The following is a 19,404-nucleotide window of genomic DNA, read 5'->3' on the forward strand; positions in this document are numbered from 1 at the left end:
GATGGCAGCCCACAGGATCCCATAGCAAATTAATCTGAACTGATACAATTATGTGACAGGAATGGAAGAGAAGACTTCAGCTAGCATGTACACTTAGCAAATGTCATTGGAACATAAAGTTATCTGAACAGGAATGACTTGAAGGATGAAGACTTAGGGCAGCACACATGAATGTTGTTGTGATGATTCAGGAGGAAGATATTTTGATAAAGACTGGATTGACCTGTACACACTGCTATATTTAAAATGGATAACGAACAAGGACTTATTGTATAGCACGGGGAACTCTGCTCAATATTCTGTAACAAGCTAATTTGAAAAAGAATGTGGCTATTGTTCAGTTGCTAACTCATGTCTGACTCTTTGTGACCCAAGGAATATAGTATGCCAGACTTCCCTATCCTTCATTATCTCCCAGAGTTTGCTCAAATTTATGTCCATTGAGTCGTGATGCTATCTAACCATCTCATCCTCTGTTGCCCCCTTCTCCTTTTGCCTTCAATCCTTCCCAGCATCAAGGTCTTTTCTAACAAGTCAGCTCTTGGCATCAGGTAGCTAAAGTATTGGAGCTTCAGCTTCAACATCAGTCCTTCCAGTGAATAGTCAGGGTTGATTTCCTTTAGGATTGACTGGTTTAATCTCCTGTCTGTCCAGGGGATTCTCAAAACTCTTCTTACATGTATATATAAAATTGGATCACTTTGTGGTAAACCTGAAATTAATGCAACATTGTTAATCAACTATTGGTGGTGGTTGCTAAATCATTCATGTCCAACTCTCTGTGACCCTATGGACTATCGCCTGCCAGGCTCCTCTGTCCATGGGATTCTTCAGGCAAGAATACTAGAGTGGACTGCCACTTCCTTATCCAGGGAATCTTCTCAACTCAGGGATCAAACCCAGGTCTCCTGCATTGCAGGCAGATTCTTTACCTACTGCACCACGAGGGAAGCCCTAATCAACTGTATTCCAACATCCAAAACAAAAATAAAATAAATTTTTTTTATTCCAACATCCAAAATAAAAAGTTTTTAAAAAAGACTGGATTTCATTGAGTTTCCAACATCACACAGCATAAGTGATCAATTAGGTTTTCAGGTCCAGTAATGCTATCTTCTTTGAACAGATTAATTAATCACTTTAATCACCCACTTTTTAGATATTTTGTGGGTGGCAGGCAAGTTTCTATGTCTTGGATTAAATCCATGAACAAGATAGAGTCTCTTCTAAGGAGTATGTATATTTTAGAGAAAGTAGAGTAGAACCCAAGAAGGAGAAAGGACCGAGCAGAGGCTGGGAAACAGAGAGAGGCTTGACTGAAGTTTAATGAATGTGGACAGTGTGATGGTTAATTTATGTGTCAACTTCACTGGGTCACAGGGTGCCCAGATGTTTGGTCAAACATTTTTCTGGGTGTTTCTGTGAGGGTGCTCAGAGATGAGATCAAGCTTTAATTAATCTGTGGGCCATAAATAAAGCATACTGTCCTCCACAATGTAGATGCATGCATGCTAAGTAGCTTCAGTCATAGCTTCTCTGCAATGCCATAGATTGTAGCCCAACAGTCTCCACTATCCATGGGACTCTCCAGGCAAGAATACTGGAGTGGGTTGCCATGCCCTCCTCCAAAGGATCTTCATCCTGGGATCAAATCTGGGTCTTCTGCATTGCAAGCAGATTCTTTACCATCTGAGCCACCAGGGAAGCTCCCCACTGTGTGGATAAGCTGCATCTAATCAATTGAAGATATGAACAGAACAAAAATCTAGCATCCTCTGAACAAGAAAGAATTCTTCAGAAGACTGCCTTTATCTGCAACATCAGTTCTTTTTGGGTCTGCAGCAGTTGGCTTTTGGACTCAAATTAGAACATCACTTCTCCTGGTCTCTAGCCTGATGATCCTTGCTATGCATTTTAGGCTTGTCAGCCTCCATAACTGAGTGAACCAATTCCGTATACTAAATATCTTTCTCTATAAACACACATCCTATTGGTTCCATTTCTCTGGAGAACTCTGACACAGAAAGGGACAATAAAAATGAGGTGGAGAGATAGGGGCTGTGCCAAATGGGTCTTTTTGGACACGGTTTGGAATTTGTATTTTAAATAAAGGGTTAAATTGTAAAGGGTTGGCATTGGAGGGTTTTTAGCAGAGGAATGTTAATATCTGGTGTACCCTGAGCTCACTCAAGCTGCTGTGTGGAGAGTGCATTGAGGGAGGCAAGCATGAAAGTGGGGAGACCAGAGACAGAGTTACTACAAACATCCAGGCAGAAGATGATGGTATATTTAATGGTTAGGCAGATTCTTTGGAATTAATCAGAAATTGCTCATATTCTGGAAATATTCAGGAGTGAGTTCTGACAGGACTTTATATTTTGGATTTTACATTTTCAAAAAACAAAGGATAGTTTCTACTGTCACAAGAATACATAAACAGCAGATAATGAATTTGTGACTCTGGCCCAGAAGGAATGAAAGTCACTATGTAATAATATACTAAACAAAACAAAAGTAAAGTTTGTGCTTATTAATGTAAAGAAGAGCTAAGGATCGGAGAAGGCAATGGCACCCCACTCCAGTACTCTTGCCTGGAAAATCCCATGGACAGAGGAACTTGGTGGGCTGCAGTCCATGGGGTCGCTAAGAGTCAGACACAACTGAGCAACTTCACTTTCACTTTTCACTTTCATGCATTGGAGAAGGAAATGGCAACCTACTCCAGTGTTCTTGCCTGGAGAATCCCAGGGATGGGTGAGCCTGGTGGGCTGCCATCTATGGGGTTGCACAGAGTTGGACACGACTGAAGTGACTTAGCAGCAGCAGCAGCAGAGCTAAGGATAATCAAAAAGCCCATGATTAGTCCATGCACCTTTGATAACACCCATGACCCAGTTTCGTCATCTACAGAATAAGTACACAGCAGACAAGTTGTCGTAAAGATTAATACTTGCATTGGGCTTCCCTGATGACTCAACAGGTAAAGAATCCATCTGCAATGCAGGAGACCTGGGTTCAATCCCTGGGTTGGGAAAATCCCCTAGAGTAGGAAATGGCAACCCACTCCAGTATTCTTACATGGAACATCTCATGGACAGAGTATCCTGGCAGGTTACAATCCAAAGAGTCACAAAGAGTTGGACATGACTGAGCAACTAAACACAGCACACACAGGACTTAAAAAACTCCAGGCATGCAGTGAGCATCATACAAGTCTCACTTGTTACTACCATTGCTAACATCATCATCACCATCATCATTAGCCATAATTGGTAAAAATCAATTTTACCATAATTGGTAAAAATCTGGGTAAAATCCAACTAAGAATCAAAACCCAAACACTGTCCCAAAGTAAGCAAGAGTTCTCTGGGTTAATTCTGAGCACACATTAAATAAAAGCTTATGTGAACAGCACAGACATACTCATACTGAGAACCATTTTCCCAGTAATAAATACGTCAGCCATCATTGACTCCTATACACAAAAAACAGGGTAAGCAAGTTCTCAAGTGGGCTGGAGAACCCTTAACCCTTAGACACCATTCTGATTAAAAAAAAAAAAAGAATTACTTAGAATAATGATAGTAAAATCAATCAAGTACCTATGGAGTACAGTGCACTAGCCTCTTTACATTCATACATACTCATTTACTGTATTGATAATTTAAGTAAGGACCCAACAGGATTCTGCATCAGAAATGAAGAAACCAGGCTTAAAGAAGTTGGGCATCTTACACAAAATCGCATGCTAGTAAATTAAAGACTCACACTTTTATTTCAAAATCCATGCTTTACATATAGGATTGGAAAGAATGGAAATTACTTATAAAGAGAACAAGAAACCTCATTTCTTGGTTAACAGGAGGGAAAAAGCCTTATCTGCTGTGCTCCTTCAAATAAAGATTGAGAATATGAAATACAGCCTCTGACTTTGCGCTTCACTGGACAGAAAAGCTGCCATAAACTAAGGCAAGAGCCCTCAGACATTTATTCTGCCTCAGAGGTTCCATCACCCTTCCTCCCTTCCTCTCCTCACTTCCCAAATAACAACCACAAAGAAAAATAAACTGTCAGATCACACCTCCACCCTTCACACACACACTCAGATGTACACCCCTGACCCATTGGGTGGAGTGGACGTGTCACTTTGGGGAGTAGGGGAGCAGTCGGAAGGAAGAAGGGCAGGGAGACTTAATTAGACTTAATCACCCAACTAGGTGCTTTGTCTTTTTTCAGTGGATACTTATATCCACAAAGAGCTTTTACTTGATGTAACAAAGATGGAGCGTAATCACAACCCGGTAGGAGCTGGAAAGACTTTTCCTCTTTGTGATCAAGAAATGTTTGGTTGAATTTGGAGCGAGAAGGCAAGATCAGTAACTTTCACTCCCTTCTGAATGGTTGGTAAGAGGAACTGGGCAATGGTGATTTTAAGACGGCACAACATCCTTTGATTTGTTACTTGGTGCCTTTGGGCATTCAGCTAGAAACGGGGCTGTAGGACATGTGAGCATGCGTCTTCACAGGCAGGTCCACTGGGAACTCCCGCTGGGGGCGTGCGGGGCACCAGGTCAGTCCTTATTTGCCTGGACATGGCATTTGGGAAATATCATACACCCTCTCACAGTCCCCAGTTAATTGAAGCAGAAACAAACTGTTCCAGGGCTACTCCAGCCCTGTTCCTCCTTTCCTTCAGACCTTGCTACTCAAGCTGTGACCTACAGACCAGAATCACGGGTATCACTTCAGGGCTTGTGAGAAATGCAGAATCTTGGGCTCCACCTCAAACCTGCTGAATTGGAATCATCATTTTGACACGAACCTCAGATAATTCATATATAGTCACATTAAGGTTTAAGGAGCATTACCTTGGATCATTATGGGACAAACTGGGGTCTTTTAAAGTGGGCATCACTCCCAGCAATAGGGTGGTGAAAGATGCAAAAATTCTTCATCAGCTGTAATCTGTGAGGGGCCAAGAAAAACACCAACTCCTATTCCACCTCTGCTCAAGAATGTGGTAGACTAAAATGATTGATCTGTCAGTAATAAGTAAATTGGCTCACTAACCATTGATTAAAACAATATGCAGGTGAACAGAAGAACAATCTTATATATACCACTCTTCTAAAGATGGTTTGAACCATTGGTACCAGAGATGCAAGTTACCCAACAAACTGAAAATCATCACCTTTCTTCTTCCCCCAGGAAATCAGCAGGATGGTTTTAAATGGTAGTATCAACACCTCTGATGCTCCACTCTACATGGTTTCTAAAACCTTCATGATTATTACATAACAAAATCAGTACCACAAAATAGGAAACATGGCAGATTATTATAGTTTTCCAGATTAGTGTATGTTTTATGATGGGGTAAGTAGAAAAGAAGGAAAGGAGGTTTCTACGTGTGGATGATGGAAGGAAGGACAAACCTCAGGGCAACATCTCTCTGAACAGATGTAGGTAGGATGATATCAGTACATGCAAACATTTATAAGACACTGATACACACTATCTCATCTTACTCATACAGAAGACATAGCCATTATCTTAATGGATCCCACCATTTTACCAACAAAGGAAGTAAACAAGGAGGTGAACTGACTTGCCTAAGTTGACAAAATTAATAAACAGTGAAGTCAGTCCTCATAACCAGTTAGATAAGCAAAACAAGAGTATTTTACACTGTACAACAAGAGGAAGTGATGTGTCTGACTCTGCCACTGTAAGGACTGTAGCCCACCAGGCTCCTCTGTCCACAGAATTTTCCAGGCAAGAATACTGGAGTGGGTTGCCATTTCCTACACAAGGAGACCAGGAATTGAACCTGCATTTCTTGAATCTACCTGCCTTGGCAAGCGGATTCCTTACCAACTGTGCCACCTAGGAGGCCCTCAAGAGGAAGTGAAGAAGAGTAGAAAGTAGAACAGGAAAGAGAATAAAGGAAAGGAAGGAACAAGGGAGGAAGGAGAAAAAGGAAAGATAGAAGGAAAACTGTTCTTTATTGTAATTTTAAAACAACTTTTTTACTGCACTTTTCTGACATTTTGACTAGTCATTATATCTCCCTTGCCTTCTAAAATGATCTTTTGCAACTCAGTTCTACTTCTTGTCATTGTTACTTGACATAAAAATATTTTTAGGAACTCTAATTACTAATTACACAGGAGAAGAAAAAAAATTCCAAAAGCTTTGATAAATGTGCACATTTAGCTCAATTGGTAAAGAATCCACCTGCAATGCAGGAGACCCCGGTTCGATTCCTGGGTCAGGAAGATCTGCTGGAGAAGGGATAGGCTACCCACTCCAGTATTCTTGGGCTTCCCTTGTGGCTCAGCTGGTAAAGAATCCGCCTGCAATGTGGGAGACCTGGATTTGATCCCTGGGTCAGGAAGATCCTCTGGAGAAGGGAAAGGCTACCCACAGTACTCTGGCCTGCAGAATTCCATGGACTATATAGTCCATGGGGTGGCAAAGAGTCAGACATGACTGAGCAAACTTCACTTTCACATTTTAACTAAACTTACGATGCACTCAAAATCAAAGTGCTCTCCAAAATCTCATTTCTGCCACAGCTTGTAATTTTAGCCAGTGTAAGGCTGTTTATTTCAAAATTTTGATTGCATTTTTAATTGGGGTATAGGTGCTTTACAAGATCCTGTTCGTTTCTGCTGCTTAACAAAGTGATTCAGCTACATGTATACATTTATCCCTCCCTCTGGGAACTCCCTCCCACCCCCTCATCCCACCCATCTAGGTCACCACAGAGCTCTGCTATACAGCAGGTTCCCACTAGCTGTCTATTTTATCTATGGTAGTGTATATATCAGAGAAGGCGATGGCACCCCACTCCAGTACTCTTGCCTGGAAAATCCCATGGACGGAGAAGCCTGGTAGGCTGCAGTCCATGGGGTCGCTAGGAGTCGGACACGACTGAGCAACTTCACTTTCACTTTTCACTTTCCTGCATTGGAGAAGGAAATGGCAACCCACTCCAGTGTTCTTGCCTGGAGAATCCCAGGGACAGGGGAGCCTGGTGGGCTGCCGTCTCTTGGGTGGCACAGAGTTGGACACGACTGAAGCAACTTAGCAGCAGCGGCAGCAGTGTATATATTTCAATCCCAATCTCCCAGCCCATCCACCCCCAATTCCCCCGTCCCCTGTATCCAGTATGTTCTTTATAGCTGCGTCTCTATTCCTGCTCTGCAAATAGGTTCATCTGTACCATTTTTCTAGATTCCACATGTATGAGTTAATATATATTTGCTTTATCTTTGTAATTTACTTCACTCTGTATGACAGTCTCTAGATCTATCCACAATCGGACCTAATTAAACTTAAAAGTTTTTGCACAGCAAAGGAAACCAGAAGATAAAAAGACAACCCTCAGACTGGAAGAAAATATTTACAAACAAGGCAAGCGATGGGGATTAATCTGCAAAATATACAAACAGCTCATGTAGCTCAATATCAAAAACAAACAAACAACCTAATAAAAAAAATAGGTGGAAGACCTAAACAGCTATTTCTCTAAGGAAGACATACAGATGGCCAAGAGGCACATGGAAAGATGCTCAGCACCAATAATTAATAGAGAAATGACTGCGTTTTATCTTAATTGATTTTGAGGTTCATGTCCTCACAGTGGTAATTCGGGATTTGACCTGAAGAGGGAGAAACATGTATGAAAGTATTTAGGTGCCATGTTTGTTGCTGGGTTGTGTTATGTTGTTACTGTTCTCAGCACTTCCATTGATAAGGAGCATTGAAATCCTAATCCTCTAGAAGGTTAACACTAGAGAAGACCTAAGAGGTGCCCTGTTTCAACCAAGGTATTTCAAGATGAGGAAAGCAGTGGCCGAAAGAGAGAACCAGGGATTTGTCTAAGATTCTACAACTACTCAGCACTTGAACCCAACTGTTCAGATTACATAATAAGAAAAATAATATGTTAACAAACTGAAGATCCTCTTTTATTATTGGAATGTTGGCATAATCCCTCTGACCTCTCCTTGTTAAACCAATCCATTTTTTTTGTTTTTCTTCCATGGTCAAAATAAATCATTTTCATATCACCAGCTTTCCAGGTGGCACAGTGGTAAAGAATCTACCTGCCAATGCAGGAAACACAAGAGGCTCAGGTTACCTCCCTGTGTTGGGAAGATCCCCTAGAGGATAAAATGGCAAACCATGCCAGTATTCTTGCCTGGCATATTCCACAGACAGAGGAGGCTGGTGGGCTACAGTCCATGTGTTATAAACAGTGAGATACGACTGAGCATGCAGGCAATGTTACAAAATGCAATCCTCTCCAAGGATAAAAACAAGAGCCCCTCATTGGCTTCTGCATCTTTGCATCTTCCAAGCAAAGGAAGATCTTGCATCTTCCAAGATAGGGAAAGATTTTTGACTGAGACACTTGCACATTCTAGTCTACCAATTCTGGAATTTGGAGTCTGATAATAATTTTATGTCCTCAGCACCTGGCAAAAAGGCTTGGCATTGTATTAGTTGCTAAAAGTAAATAACTTATTTAATGTTTGCAGCTTTATACCTGGTAGAATGCCCATTTTACAGAGGAGAAAACAGATTCCCCAAGTTAAAGTCACTTGCCCAAAGCAACACAGAATACAATGGAACCCTGATCGAAACCTGAGACCTGTGGCTTTGCTTTGTAATGGGTAAAGTACAAAAATTACATCTTGATGAAGGGAATGAGCAAAGAATCAGATGAATAAAAGAATATGTATTTTACCCCAAGGTCAGGATGCTGCACCAGCCACTGTAGAAAAGCAGTCAAGGAAAACATCTGTGCCAGTTTGATATCTCAATTGTTTGCTAGAATCGTTTGAAAGGAGGTGAAGCTGCCAGAGGGAATCACCATGAGAGATACTGACAGGGACCCACAAGAGGAGCGTTGCTTTCCTAACTTCTGCTACATCAAAGTGCCTCCGAAGAATGCAGGGACTCCATCTCATGCTCTGTCCCACCAGGGCAAGTGGCCAGCTGCCAGGCTGCTATAAATCTGCTTTTTAATTTAACCTTCTACTTCTCTCTTGGCCTCACCATTGGGATTGCTGCACAAACAAGGAAACCACAAGGATCCCCTCTGATTATTATCACAGGAAGAAATTCAGAGGATGAAATAGAAAAGACAAAAGCAGCAGTGGGGGCAGGGGAAAGGCTTGTTTCTGGATTCCAGGAGGGTCTTTATAAATAATTGAGAGAAAGAAGCAGGCTAAACTGAAAATAAACGTAGCATACAAAATTATCAGTGTTACTCTACAAGGGAAATGTTTAAATACAGCCAGAATCCTTGGAACATAACCAGAGGACTCCTGTTGTCTCGGATGCAATTCACAATAAATGGCTCCTGTGACCCCAGCGTGCCAATTAAACAGTTTGTCTTTGCCTCAACCTTAATTTGGCAGACAGTTCTGTTGTAAATCTGTGTACTGGGATGCAGGAAAGTTGTTTCTCAGCTGCACCCCCCAGAGTTTACTCTTTGCTCAACACAAAATGTAAATATGTCATTGCGTTGACTGGAGTCAAATGAAAGATGCCAAATAGAACAAAATATTCAAGTCCCAGATTAATTGCTGCTTGAAATGTTCTAATTTACTGCCCATATTTTGTGCATCAGAAGAAGCAAAGGGATCTGTGGCCCTTGCAGCTGCCGAGCTACTTCAAAACTTGGAAGGGAGAAGTCTGGACGCTCAATGGAGTTGTCCTTTTGTCAAGATCACATTTCTAGAAAATGTCTTTTCTGAAAACTAGATGATGTCCATTAAGAGGTAACATGCTATTGTGTTCTAAGTACAAAATTCAGTAGCCACTGATGTAATTTAATCTTCCAAAGGTCAAGAATCGTATTTAAATGTATTTTATAACATTGTTTTTCTATTTATTGACTTGGGGATTAGCTATGAGAAACTTAAATGGCTACCAGCTAGCTGGAATTAGGTTGGCAGATTTTGGAGGATAGTTCCACTGTAAGAAACTCAAAAACACTCTCTAGAACTCAGAGGTTCTTATTCTGTACTGTAGGTAATGATGATTCTCTTACTGAAAGAAAAACTGGATGACTTCCACCAGACCACCTAAGCGTAGCAGCTGCAGTGAATGCTAGAAGACAGCTTCAACGGTGTGAGCCCTTTTACAATATTGGACTGAATCTCAAATTTCTATGCAATCTGTTCTCATCCATAACCCAAAGTCCTGATTTGGGAGACATGAGGGAGGATAATCTTGAAGGAAGAAACAGACCAGGCTCCGTCTTGAAACCGGAACTACATCTTGGACAGGACTGTGGATTTTGAGCTATATGCCCAGTATCTATGGAAACGATGTACCAACTGGAAAACCAGGCCCCGCCCCCCTGGAAGGAAGAGCCCCAGGGATCTCCATCACCTAAGAGAATACCCTAATTATCTGTGTGACCGAATAGAATCATCAGATCAGATCAGTCGCTCAGTCGTGTCCGACTCTTCGCAACCCCATGAATCGCAGCACGCCAGGCCTCCCTGTCCATCACCAACTCCCGGAGTTCACTCAGACTCATGTCCATTGAGTCAGTGATACCATCCAGCCATCTCATTCTCTGTCATCCCCTTCTCCTCTTGCCCCCAGTCCCTCTCAGCATCAGAGTCTTTTCCAATGAGTCAACTTTTCGCATGAGGTGGCCAAAGTACTGGAGTTTCAGCTTTAGCATCATTCCTTCCAAAGAAATCCCATGGCTGATCTCCTTCAGAATGGACTGGTTGGATCTCCTTGCAGTCCAAGGGACTCTCAAGAGTCTTCTCCAACACCACAGTTCAAAAGCATCAATTCTTTGGCGCTCAGCCTTCTTCGCAGTCCAACTCTCACATCCATACATGACCACAGGAAAAACCATAGCCTTGACTAGACGAACCTTTGTTGGCAAAGTAATGTCTTTGCTTTTGAATATGCTACACTCTATTATACTTATTGGAGTATGACCACAAGCATATTGCTAATTGTCCACTGTTAACTACCTAGGCTTAAGGCTTATGAATCACAGGTTAACTTGGATTGTATCTATCTTTTTCCTTTGTTCAGACTAGTTTCAGGGAATTTTGGGGAGGTGGGTTTGGGCACGTTCGCTTAGGGTATATAAGGTTTTCACAAAAACTAGTCGGGGTCCTTGGCTAAGAGGAGACTCTGTCTTGGGCCCGCCCGTGTAATAAACTGCACTCCTATCTGCATTGTCCTTCTGAGTGAGTTTGTTTCTTGGAACGCATGGCTCCAACAGTCTAAACTAGGCCTGCCTTGTAGTATAATCCAGCATTCTAAAATCATTCTTTAGGTAGGTCGCCATCTGCTTGGGAAATGGATGAAAAGTGACAATAATAGGTGAGCTGCACCAGACAATACTACTTATATAATTCCCTCTGCTTTAAATACATTTTTATTTTTGAAAAGTTATATTTTTGCAGAAAACTTGCAAAGACAGTACAGAGTTCCTGTACATCCCTCAGCCAGTTTATCTTGAAGTCTAGTTAATAATCATGAATCAGTGTTATTTCTTTCTTTCTAATGTACCACAGTCATGAATGATAAACTGATAAACTGGCTGAGGAATATACAACAACTCTGTACTATCTTTGTATGAGTTCTGCAAAAATATAATTTTTCAAAAATAAAAATTGAATTTTCCGCTAATATCCTTTTTCTGTTCCAGGTTCCCATCCTGGATGTTTCATTGCATTTATTGGTCTTGTCTCCTTTATCTCCTCTGGGCTGTGACAGTCTCATCTTTCCGCATCTATTGTTTGGAAGTTAGTCTCTAAATCCAGTTCAAAGTTGAGGGGAGGGGAGATGACTAAATTTTATCTCCTGGAGTAGGTGGTATCCATGCACATTATTTTGAATTCTTCTATAAGGCAGATTCATCTTTTCCCACTCATTTATTTATGCATTCAATTATTTATTTATATCACTATAGACTCATGTATATTTATTTTATACATTTTTTTCTCATGTATATTTATTTTGTACTTTGGGTTATAATTTCACACTTAGTTATTTTATTTTCTTGCTCAAATTCCAGCTTTGGGCTTTGGGAGCTCTTTCAACTGGCTCTTGTGTGACTTGATCTGCCCCTACCTACCCTTTAATTTTTTTTAGTACATCCTTGCTTTCTGGTCCTACAAGTTACTCCAGGATCATCTTATATTTTCCCTGTCCCAACCCTAGAATCAGTCATATCTCCATGAAACTTTGGTTTCATTTATTAACGAACAGAATTTTGAAAGCAAAATCTGGGTGCTGTATTTGCATACTCATTGCTATTGGGATATTGTTGCTTCCAGCTAACAGAACTAGGTCGTATATGTGTATATATACCAAGGCATGCTGTGCTGTGCTTAGTCTCTCAGTCATGTCTGATTCTCTGCGACCCCATGGACTGTAGCCCACCAAGCTCCTCTGTCCATGTGGATATTCCAAGCAAGAATACTGGAGTAGATTGCCATGCCCACCTCCAGGGGATTATCCTAACCCAGAGAATAAACCCAGGTCTCCCACAATGCAGGAGGATTCTTTACCATCTGAGCCACCAGGGAAGCCCAAGAATACTGGACTGAGTGGCAAATTCTTTACCAGCTGATCTACACGGGAAGCCCTCATCTGCTTATATATTATGTTAAACATGAGTCTGTGCTGATGTCCCAGATCCTGAAGCTAATACCACATGGTATGTTCTGATAGTCTCTGATTTTGCTCATCTGTAACTTCCCTCTCAAGAGTGAGAAGTTTGGTTCTTACTATCGATTATCTATTTATGTGTTCAGTCTCTGTACACGTGTAAAGCATTTCAGAATCGCTAACCCATATCACCAGAAGGAACAAATTTACCAGCTAGAAACCAGTGTATCCTTAACAGTTCCAGGTCAAACCTCTGCTTCTCAGAGTCGCTTAAGTCAGCTCCTCTATCTCCCCCCTCTTCTGTAAAGTTATGTCATGCATTTGTAATCCAGTGAGATTTATATGCCATGGTCTAAACACCATTCTGGTTGTTGGTGGGTAGGGGGAGATGGGAGAGTTTGTCCTTGTTTTCTTTAGCTGCATACATTAAAGTTCACACTTCATGATTTGCAGTTCTGTTGCATTGAGGGAATTATTTTCTTTTCCTTTTAATTATTTTAATTGGAGGATAATTACTTTACAATATTGTCATGGCTTTTGCCATACATCAACATGAACCAGCCACAGGTATACATGTGTCCCCCCATCCTGAACCCCCCCACCTCCCTCCCTCCACTCTATCCCTCTGGGTTGTCCGAGAGTACTGGCTTTGGGTGTCCTGCTTCCTGCATTGAACTTGCACTGGTCATCTATTTTGCATATGGTAATATACATGTTTCAATGCTATTCTCTCAAATCATCCCACCCTCTCAAATCATCCCACCTTTATCTTCTCCCACAGAGTCCAAAAGTCTGTTCTTTACATCTGTGTCTCTTTTGCTGCTCTGCATGTAGGATTGTCATTACCATCTTTCTAAATTCTATATATATGCATTAATATACAGTTTTTGTGTTTCTCTTTCTGATTTACTTAACTCTATATAATAGGCTCCAGTTTCATCCACTTCATTAGAACTGACTCAAAAGTGTTGCTTTTTATAGTTGAGTAATATTCCATTGTGTATCTGTATAACAACCTCCTTATCCATCCATCTGCCGATGGACATCTAGGTTGCTTCCATGTCATAGCTACTGTAAGTAGTGCTGCAATGAACACTGAGGTACATATTTCTCTTTCAACTCTGGTTTCATTGGTGTGGATGCCCAGCAGTAGGGTTGCTGGGTCATATGGCAGTTCTATTCCCAGTTTTTTAAGGAATCTCCATGCTATTCTCCATAGCAGCTCTACCAGTTTAAAACACATTCAAGCTTCTACAATGAGCCAGGACAGTAGGGGTAGGTTTTGAGAAACATTCCTAACTTATTGGAGACCTGCCCCATCATCCTTATTACAATACTAAGGAGAACTTAACATCCTATCCAGGAGTGCTGTGAAAATATACATTCATGTTGGTATACCACTCAAGAGGAAGGTGAGAGAGGAGAAGCTAAAAATACTAAACATTAGGAGCTGAAGTACGTTACATAAGATGCTACAGAAAAATCCAAACAAACTTTTTGGCCAACTCAACAGTATCCCAGAAGAACATGACGTTACTTTTTTTATTATTAAACTTTTTATTTTGTATTGAAGCTTAGCTGATTAACAGTGTTGTGATAGTTTCAGATGAACAGCAAAGGGACTCAGCCAGACATACACGTGTTGTTGTTCAGTCAATCTCTCATGTCTAGCTCTTTGCAACCCCATGGACTGCAGCATCCCAGGCTTCCCTGTCCTTCACTATCTCCAAGAGTTTGCTCAGAAACTCGTGTCCATTGAGTCAATGATGCCATCCAACCATCTCATCCTCTGTTGTCCCCTTCTCCTCATAGATGCAATTATTATTAAATAAGTTTAATGCGTCAAGGTGAAGGGCACAGAGTGTAAAGACAGTCACTGAAGCAAATGTCCACATTTTCACCTGTCAACCAAGCACTCTAGGTTGTTCTCTGAGAACTGACTCCACAGAAAACACCTCCAGGTGCTTCATAAGCTGATCCCTTTCCTCCAGGTGGGCCTTTCCAGGGTGCATGATCATGCTCCATGTCTCATGCATTTTTCACTCACACTGTTCCATACCTTCCTGCTTTGGATGTGCTAAACCTTCTGCCTGAAGATCCTTGCTTCTGTTTTAAGTTTTGGCCACAAGTCTTGTGGGATCTTAGCTCCCAGATCAGGGATCAAACCCACACCCCCTGCATTGGAAGGCAAAGTCTCAACCACTGGACTGCCAGGGAAGTCCCAGTGAGTACTTATTGAAAGATTATTTTGTGCCAGGCTTTATATTATGTTCTCTTGGGGAACACAAAGATGTATTAGTCATATTCCTACCATTGGGACCTTGTAATCCAGAAGGGAACCCAAGGCGTATCCAGAAAATCTAAGGTACAGGATTTGCCAAAAAGTAGAGAAGCCAAGAGTACATATGAACAATGGCTGGGATGTCCACAAGATAATCTAAGGGATGGACCATGAAGAAAGAAGGCTTGCTGACAATATTGGATATTTTGCTTACAAGGCATGAGTAACCAATGAGGTGAGGCCTGCATAACAGACTGAAGAGGTTGTATATTTTCTGTAGCCAGTGATGAAATATCAGAGGTTGTTAAGCATAAACCTTAACTGTGAATTTCACTCTCTTAGTAGAATAAATCAGGAAATACTATATATTATATATGAATGTTACTAACATCTTCAGTTCAGTTCAGTTCAGTTGCTCAGTCGTGTCCGACTCTTTGCGACCCCATGAATCACAGCACAGCAGGCCTCCCTGTCCATCACCAACTCCCGGAGTCCGCCCAAACCCATGTCCATCAAGTCGATGATGCCATCCAACCATCTCATCCTCTGTCGTCCCCTCCTCCTCCTGCCCTCAATCTTTCCCAGCATCAGGGTTTTTTCCAATGAGTCAGCTCTTCGCATCAGGTGACCAAAGTATTGGAGTTTCGCCTCAACATCAGTCCTTCCAATGAACACCCAGGACTGATCTCCATCTTAACCTTGTCAATTAGAACACAAACTTCTTGAGGGAATGGGTTTTGGATTTCTATTTTTTTTTAATCCTCCATAATACATATTGAATTATAGCTAAATGGTGGCTTCTGAATTAGTGAATGCTGAAATTCAGCAATGATAATAAGAATAATAGCTGCCGATATTTACTGAGTACTTATACTGTATACCACATGCTGTGTGCTGACAGTATTGCTCTTAGACCTGGGCATCCCCAGGTGGTAAAACATCTATGGGGCAAGTGCAGGTACGCTGTCAGAGCCTGCACCAGTCCCTAACCCCTAAACCGCCCACAGTCCTGCCTTCATGCTCATCCTCTGAGTACCAAGACCCAGAAGTTAACTGCTTAGATGGTCTATACGCACATCAAGGTCCAGCTTGGCCCTCTTCCCTAGGTTCCTTCTCCTGAAGCTGAGAGGCAGCCAAGGGGAAACTTTGTTTTTTGGTTATTGGGCTGGGGGTGGGGATGGGTGAGCAATAGGACAAAGGGCAACTAGCAGTGGACTGGGGAGGGACAGCTCCATGGGTATCACCTTGAGTCTCACAAATACATTACCAACAGGCCAAGCGCTTGAATTATCACACTTAATTCTTAAAACAGTCCTATAAGGTGTCCACATTATACAGAGGAGCAATAGAGAGGTCAGGCAGCTTGTTTAAGGGAACAAGGCATATAAACAGTGGAAGATGCGATGCAAACCCCGATCTCTTTAACTGTGAACTTGAGGCTTTAACCATTACACTACACTGTACCGTCTTGTCCAGGGTTGCCATGTTCCATGACTCCGTTTCCCGTGGTTTTCAATCAGTGTAATTCTGGAGCAGGTCACTGTACAACCAGCGTGTCTGTACCAGAGAGCCTGGCTGTGAAAAGAGCAATCGCTGATTCACAGCATTCAGCCTATTCACTGTGCTTAGCCTCGTTTCTCACCTGCCACTCTGGCCCCTTTTCTCTTTTGGATTTGTCCTCAGCCAGCAGCGTGGGCTCCAGTATTCACAGCATCTGCGCTCCTCAGCTCTCTAATGCACATGCGTGTACTTGAGACTCCATGTGTCTTTCAATCATGAGGTTTAAAATGGGTAAGCTCATTCCCGGCAAATGGCAGGTATGCCTCTCCAGGTGGGAGGGCATGACATTTCTGCCGCGTGCCACCTCCTCCCCCCCTCAACTCCCCCACAAAGGAGTATTTTAATAGAAGGTTAATGGAGGGCATGCAGAACAAAAAGAAAACGCTGTCATCATTATTCCATGTTGTACTCTAATAGAGGTCAGCTCTCTCTCGGATTTTTTCCCCCATCCATCCTTAAAATGAATTATTTAGCCTATGAAAACAAAACTAGTTTATTTATGATGACAGAGAAGCTGTAAATGTGCTCCTGATCTGTGCATTGACTAATTAGATTAATTAAGCCAGCATGCATTTCAGAACAGGCAGGCAGGTGGCAAATAACATTTGAGATGATTTATATGATATATTCCATCAAGCTCACAGTTGATAAATAATATCACATTCATTCCATTAAGATATCGAAGTGGAAAAAGAAAATAGTGCATTCTTGGCTCTGGGCTGTTATCAAAAGAACAACTCTTGAGGTTACTACACTGAACATTATTTACTCTGCTCAAAACGGCAGCCGAAGGGTGGGGGGGTGTGGAGGGGGTGTGGAAAAAGCCAAATCTCAAACTCAAGTTTGTCTCCTTGGTCCCTTTCATCATGCAAAGGTACTACTTTGCCTGGCAGTAGAATTGAATTTTTGAAATAGAGATGAGATTTGAATGTCAATTAAGTTGTTGCTGCTTGCTACCAACTTTTGCTAGAGGCTCCCATACTCTGGTCCTGTACTAACCAGCCAGCTTCCAGTGTGTACTCTCAGTAAATGAGTGTGAAATTGGCTGAATAGAAAATCTTCCTTCTGTGGTCTTCAAACTTCAGCGTGCCTAAGAATCACTGGGAATGTTTGTACAAGTGCAGACTCAGGTCCTACTCCCTGTGGGTCTGGATGGAGCTAGTAATCTGTATTCCTTTAATCAACACCTTGGATATGGATATAACCCCATTCTAACAAGCTCATGCACAAGAACTGAATCCTGGAATGTGACCTGTGGTTTTTCTGGATTCTCAAGTTCATTGAATATATTAGACTCACTTGAGTTGTCAGCATTTCTCAGCATATAGTCGAAGGACCATCTGCATTAGAATTTCCTAGAGAGGCATGGTGAGAATTCAGATTCCTGGGCTTCACTTAAAACCTACTGAATTTGAATTTGTAAGAGTTTTACAAGACAGTATGCATGTTAGCAAACTACCCAGGTGACTCTGATGCATACTAAAATTTAAGAACTACTGCCTTAGAGAAATGCTTGATGTAGGTGTAACAAAAATTGGCAGTCTCCTCCCTGTAGTCATGGGTTTGCTTAAAAGATGGAGATGTATGTCTTTCTCTGTCTGGCTCAGTAACCTCTCTAAGAATAGTCTTAGACCTAAACAGAAGGTAGTGCTGGAATTGTCTGCTCTCCAGGGTTACCTTTTAGTTTTCTAACCCTTTTTGGTTTATGCCCTGGGGGGCTCTGCAGAATTGCTACCACCTTGATGAGGACAATTCTGGAGTTGCCTCTAGGTCACTGGGAAAGCTGTAGTTAAATGGGAAGTCCCCTGAGCTACTGCCCCTGGGATATAATGGTATGTCATGCAGGTGCCATGGCAAAGACTAATAGCAGAAATTGACATGTGAGACAGACCCCAATCAAAAACTGACATCCTCCCCAGCCCAGGAAGAGATGATAAGCCTTCCTATTACAGCAGAATGGCAGGCAAAGAGGCAAAAGAGAAATAAGCAGCAGCCAAGTAACCCGGGAAAGGCACAGCCCATACTTTGCAAGCATATCAGACAAAGCAAAGCCTTTATCAAAGGCCTATAATAAATCTTTATTTAACCTTTGTGATATCAGCTAATGAGAGAATAATCTGAAAAGTGTAACAGATTTAAGATGTTATCATCTGAGACCAGGTCAGACAAGGATGTGATGGATAAATGAGAACTTTGGAACCTGGGAGGAGAGGACTTTGCTCAAGACCAGAACACACTGACTAAACTCATCATTCGTTCTACAGTGAGAAGGACTAGAAATTGATTTCAGAGCTTCTTTTATATGCTTAATGATTCTTGGAATAATTTATTTTTCCCATTGCTGTATATTGTTTTCTCCTTCCATTGTGTAGATTCAATCAATAAATCCTTTTTATCTTAGTCCCCAAAGAAAGACTCTTGTCTATGTATATAGGGACCCTTGTTATGCAGTTGTGCCTGACTCTTTGTGATCCCATGGACTGCAGCATCCAGGGCTTCCCTGTCTTCCACTATCACCTGAGGTTTGCTCAAACTCATATCCATTGAGTCGGTGATGCCATCCAACCTTCTCATTCTCTGTCGTCCCCTTCTCCTCCTGCCTTCAGTCTTTCCCAGTATTAGGGTCTTTTCCAATGAGTCAGGTCTTCACATCAGGCTGCAAAAGTATTGGAGCTTCAGCTTCAGCATCAATCCTTCCAATGAATATTCAGGGTTGATTGCCTTTAGGATTGATGGGTTTGATCTCCTTGCAGTCCAAGGGACTCTCAAAAGTCTTCTCCAACATCACAGTTCGAAAGCATCAATTCTTCAGTGCTAAGCCTTCTTTAAGGTCCAACTCTCACATCTCTACATGACTACTGGAAAAATATAAGGGCCTTAGATGGATGAATCCTCCT

This window comes from Bubalus bubalis, chromosome 2 (assembly GCF_019923935.1).
Source record: "Bubalus bubalis isolate 160015118507 breed Murrah chromosome 2, NDDB_SH_1, whole genome shotgun sequence".
Taxonomy (NCBI): Eukaryota; Metazoa; Chordata; class Mammalia; order Artiodactyla; family Bovidae; genus Bubalus; species Bubalus bubalis.